Source organism: Populus alba, chromosome 3 (genome assembly GCF_005239225.2).
Source record: "Populus alba chromosome 3, ASM523922v2, whole genome shotgun sequence".
Taxonomy (NCBI): Eukaryota; Viridiplantae; Streptophyta; class Magnoliopsida; order Malpighiales; family Salicaceae; genus Populus; species Populus alba.
In genome coordinates, this window is record NC_133286.1 from 20001 (window position 1) to 26287 (window position 6287).

Consider the following 6287-nt stretch of genomic DNA (forward strand, 5'->3'; position numbering starts at 1 on the left):
TTTTCGGATTGGAAGCCATGGCAAATTCTGGTATAGATTCAACCATCAATAATTCACCACCCATTCAAACAATACTAAATCCCAACGGTTCAAAGGTAGACACACATGTTATGTATAACATATTTAAAAAAATCAGCACAGTTTAACAATTGGATCTCCACAGATCTCAATTATACCGAAACTGACCTGAGATTGACGACTTTCTGTTGAACATCTAGAAAACGTTGCTGGAGGCTTTAATTTCTAATCTTCACCGTTCCGAATGAGTATCACAACCAGATGCATGACATATCCAAACATAAGCTCGATCCAACGGTGGAAAAGGGGAGAAAGAAGTCGGCGGCTCTGACTGTTCCGAGAAGGATATTTCCAGAAAATATTCAAATGGCTAGCTTTCGCAGGAGGAATCAAATATGGACGATCCCTCAGGTCAGATTGTAAGACAATATAGATGGTCACAACATATCTAAAAATGGCCTTGATCCAACGGTAGACCAAGGAGACATCGGTCGGCGACTATGACAGCACTAGGGGGGTTTCCAGAAAATTTCAGAAATTTTCAAATGGTCAGATTTCTTAAACGGCAGCAGCTTTCGACGATCCCTCCGGTCAGAGTGTAGACAATAGTTCAGTGCACAACATAACCAAATCTTGGCTTCATCCAACGGTGGTCGCCGGAGATATGGCTGTCGGAGCACCGCCCCTTTGTATCTTTCCTCTCTAACCTCTCTCTAGCTTCTCTCCCTAAACCCTAAACCCTAAACCCTAAAACCCTAAACCCTAAACCCTTTTCACTAAACTCTAAACCCTTTTCACTAAACCCTTTTCGCTAAACCCTTTTCGCTAAACCCTAAACCATATAAACCCTAAACCCTAAACCCCGAAACCCCAACCCGAAACCCTAAACCCTAAACCCTAAGCCCTAAACCCTAAACCCTAAACCCCGAAACCCCAACCCGAAACCCTAAACCCTAAACCCTAAACCCGAAATCCGAAACCCTAAACCCTAAACCCGAAACCCTAAAACCCTAAACCCTAAACCTTAAACCCCCTAAAATCTTAAACCCTAAACACCCTAAAACCCTAAACCCTAAATCGTAAACCCTAAACCTAAACCGAAACCCAAAACCCTAAACCCCAAACCCCAAACCCTAAACCCTCAAACCCTAATCCCCCAAACCCTAAACCCTAAACCTGGAACTCGATACCCTAAATCCTAAACCTGAAACCCCAAACCCTGAACCCCTAACTCCGAACCCTGAACCCTTAAACCCTAAACTTGAATCCCGAAACCCTAAACCCCTCACCATAAACTCTTAACCTGAAACCCTAAAACCCAAGCCCCAAACCCGAAACCCTAGACCCTAAATCCTATCAAATTTAAAATGGGGTAACTATTATTATCTTGATGATAGAGATAAAGTGACAAAAATACATTGTAGTCCCTAGTTTTTTCACACAAATTACGTTTTTAATCTAAATAAATCCTTGATCTTTTAATTTTAAATTTTAATCCCCTTAAAATTAAATTTAAAGCAAAATGAACCAGTTATAACACCAATAATGACCTTTGACCTTGTTTTCATGTGCTTTGTTTAATTTTTACTACTTCGAATAATTAGTTGAAGTGTTTTTTTTTAGAGTCTGTGTAAAGTGGTTTACCCACGTAGACATGGGTGGAGTTTGCATCAACAATGGGAAGGGATTGTGCTATCTACCTGATGTTGTTGTTGACTGTAATCGGTGTCCTTTTTCTTTTGTTTGTTGCAATATAATCTCACATAGAAAGATCAATATGCCTTGTGAGCCATAGGAAAGGTCTTGGCCATTACTCCCTTGGAGAGTTTTGGGAATCAAAAGTTGACATAATTCTATGAAGACAATGTGTTAATTTTATTACTTAAAATTGAGTACATGTAAAGCCCATTTGAGGTAAATACAATTCACAAAGAAATTCAGAAGTAAAGCATTTAGGCTCAAATAAATTAAATAAAATACAATTTCATAAGCTCAAGGTATGTTACCTAAATATCTAACTCTTAAAAATGCAATACATATTTCAAATCTTGCATGTTGTTTTTTTGGTTTGTTAAATTTTGAAGGTTTTGATTGCTAATTGCCTAACAAAGTGAACTGACTCGATGTTAATCCTAGCGATAAAAAGAAATATTGCTTTAAAGTTGCAAAAAAATATATAGTTATATATTCACAAATAATACGATTATTCAGTTTTTCACAATAATGCTTGCAATTTAGTACTTCAGCGTATCTATCTAGCACACGAACAATTAATTATTTGAAAACCTTTTTTTATGTTGTTTTATAATTGTAGATTATTCTTCGACCAGCTTTTAATTATACATCAGAATTAATTAATTATTTCCTTGGACTAATGTTAAAGATGGTTGCATAAGAAGCAAAATGCAGTCACAACATGCATAAAAGATTTGGACATGGGATTCTTTTATCGGAGGAAGAAGATTTCTTTACAATTACTATGAGTACGTGGGACCCATGAACACGATTACTGGAGTTGCAGAAGGAGGGAGACAAAAGTTCTCTCTCTCTTCTTTGGGGTCATGCTCATGCGGCATAAGCGTGCGCTCTCTCATAGACAGAGACTCTTTACCGGGATCACGCCACCGGACTGTCCTCCCATTTCTTTACACTCTGTTGCCTTTCTCTTTTTAATCATCATTCCCGTCCCTTCACACCTTATATACTTGCATTGATTAATAAATTATGCATGTTAATTAATTAATTCAAAATTACCCGGGAATTCACAAAAAATCAAATCCCATATATATTATCTTAAACTTTTGTGCACCATATCATTTGTAATTAATAATTAACACATGTCTTGGAAGAAATTTTATTATCTGAGAGAGAGAGAGAGAGAGAGAGAGAGAGAGAGAGAGAGAGGGAGGGATGAGATCTCATGCTCAACCTCATTTAAACGATAGAATGGGAACCTTGAAAAAGCAATTCAGACCAAATTAAAGACCCGCCAGATTGAGAAACCACATGCACGGGTTTTACGGGCTCGATTCTTTATAGTTGACACAAGATACTAAAGACATAAGAATGAGGAATATTCATAAAATAAAATAAAGTTATAGTCAGCCAATGAAATAAACATTATGAGGGATATCCAGCACGAAACTATATATAAAGTAATCCAAGACAAAATGTTTTTCCCTTGGCTTCTTTAATTTTTTTGTTATAATACAATATGCTTCCAAGCAAATACTAGAAGGTGTTTGTGGGGCATGAGAAGGGATCGAAGAGATCATGGATGCTAACGGATTGTGTAAAAGGAAAGGCGTATGGTCCTTTTCTTTCTTGTTGTTTCCTTGCTTGGAATCTCATCCCATACGTTGGAGAATGTTGTTTTGGTGCCTTGATTAATTACATGTGGCCTTCAAAGTAAGTTCAGACAAAATCGAAAAGTTGGGAATGTTCCCAACGGCTAGTCTTTCTTTGGGTTTTTTTTTTTTTTTTTGAAAATAAAAGATAAAGAACAAAGCAAAACAAGTTTGTAGATTCTGATAAATCATAAGGTGAGGATCCCAAAAACTTAAAGCATTGCCTGCTTGTGGCTGAAGTAATGTATTATCAATGTGGAAATAGACGTACACTACTGGTTGTGTGTGTAAATTTTTTAAAAAATATAAAAAAAACCTATAGGAGCTAAACTTTTGATCATCTCCAAAAATATTGTGAATAAATAGTCTCCTGTGGAGGCCCATTGTGCAACATATTTGCTTGTTCCACTTGTATATGGTTTTTATGGCTTGCTTCACTTTCAACAAGATTCTTTTTGGTAGAGCATACAACACTTTTCATAAAGCTCTCCTCTCTACTCCACTTATTATGGTCTTAAAAGCCACTGACTTGATTAATTTCTTGACCTTGAGCATTTCCTCATTAAACCTTTTTAGGTATGCTCACGTGGACTCATCATTTATCTTAGTACCCTAGACAGTTACATGGAGCTTCTTTTAGTTGGGATACTTGTGTTAAAGCACGCCACCAGCTTGGTACAAAGGTTGTTAAAGCTTATAATAGAATCTGGCTCCAAATTTTTTTTACCATGTATATACTAACGCTCTAAAAATTATGGAGAGAATCTTGCACTTAGCATAGCTATCCTAGATGACCAATTTCAAATTGCCCTGTATATTCTATACATGTTTCATTGGGCTAGCAAAACAATCATGGTTGTCCAAAATCATCTTGGTGGAAATATAATCTTTGGATATATGAGTACCCAACATTCATCTCAATAAAGAAGAATCTAGAGTGTGATAGGGAGTTGATAAGGGAATTTATAGAATGTATATTTTTCACTATTCGTGCTTGATTTTGAAATATTTTGGATATGTTCCACGAGTTAATTAGAATTTTGAATCTCTTTTTGAACTATTGACCTCGTGGGAAATTAATGTTTTTTCATATACTAGATTACTAAGTAGGTAGAATACAACAGTAAAGTCGAACACTGATTGATTTTAGGCTACAAAAATAGTTATACAAATCAGTTCCAAGCATTCATCACCACTTTAAAATCTAAGATTAAGATCTATAAAACGTATGAAGGGCATCGAACTCAGTTATGTTGTTTTAAAGCCCAAAAAACGAGTCAAAAGAACAGGGATTGAATCAGACCCAAACTTCCTAGACTGATATGCTACTCTAAATGTTGTCTCGGGTTATGGCCCATATCTCAAGTCTCAAAGGTCCAAAAATTACAAGATTAGTATCGCTAGAAAGAAGATTCGATTTTCTACAATTTCTCCAGAAATAAAAATCTTTGAATTCACACCTTTTTTGCCCCAAATCTGGCCTGCAATATCCGGATAGGATGGAGTACAAAACTAAGAAGGAAACTTTCTTCTTTCCATCGGGGGGGTAAAAAAGTCAGTTGAAAACATGGGTCAAAAAATCAAGGCAGATGGGAAGACACCTAGCTATTTTACTACCATTCTCTGTTTTTTAGTGATGTTCAATGTATCATGTTTGTTTCTCTGTAATTCAAATATGGAGTAGACTCTTATTCTGGGATTTTTTATGTAACCTTACTATGAATATGTGAACATTTCTTTGATTGAATTAATACACTAGTTGTTGAGTATTTCATTCTATGTTTAATGCGTGTGTATGTTTGGCCAACATTTGTATGATTAAGGATTTAATTTGAGATTAGGAAGTGATAATTATTTTAGTCATTGTTTGAAATACCTTAAGAAACCTATAGGATAGACATCCTATGCACTTTTGTAATCGTTAAAAGTTTTATTGTACTTGATAAATTTTGACAAGTTCAAAAATTTTGTAAAGTATATGAAGTTTGCTTGTCGAAATAATTCATTGGTACTTAAGAGAGATTAATGTTTAAATTAGAAAAAATTGATTATGAACTCTCGGAATAATTAATTCAATTGAGAAAGTTCACATAGGAATAGTTACGGTAAGTCAAAAATCCTAGAATCCATTGTAATTGAATTCAATAATATTTAATCAATTGGTTGTTTATTAATTTTTGTTCCGTAAACTATTTCATTCAATTCCTAAAATAGATCATAATTTAAAAGACTTTGATAATTATTAGTAATTTTTACAAATCCTCGTGAAACAATACTCTACTCATCATTTTATTACTTCTTATGATTTATGCACTTGCAAAATAAATCAACAGGGGTATAAACATCCTCATGCATATACTCCCCTACAAAATGATTTCCATTCTTATATCTATAAGGCTCTAAGGAGCTTGAGGTTTCTAGCGTGGAATGACCAAATTGATGACTAACCTTCATCCTGTGATGGCCATGTAGGTGTCTAGAATACTTGATATGCAAATGAGCATCATGATGATGTAAACACACTTTAAAAGGGCTTGGTGACCATTGAGGCTAAATACCCCCCAATGCTTTATTATGTTAGTGTTAGGTGTGCAATTATATATGAGCGTTGGGTATAACCAACAATTATGGAGCTGTAAATGAGGTGCTATTGTAGAGTCCCAAGACTTACTGAAGTGGAAAAGTTTGATTTGGCTCTTGAGCTATCAACACAACCTGGGTGAGGACTTGTACTTGTTTAATGAGTTGTTAAAATTCTGGTTAGGTAGAAGTGTTTGTTGTGGTATGGAGATTTGTAAAATATCCTATTCTAGGAGTTTCTTAAGTATATGTTATTTATGGTGATTAGGGGTTTCAATAAACCAATTCTAGAAGAATAGTTAATGGCTTTTTATCAGAGTTTCCACAATTAACGTCAATTGA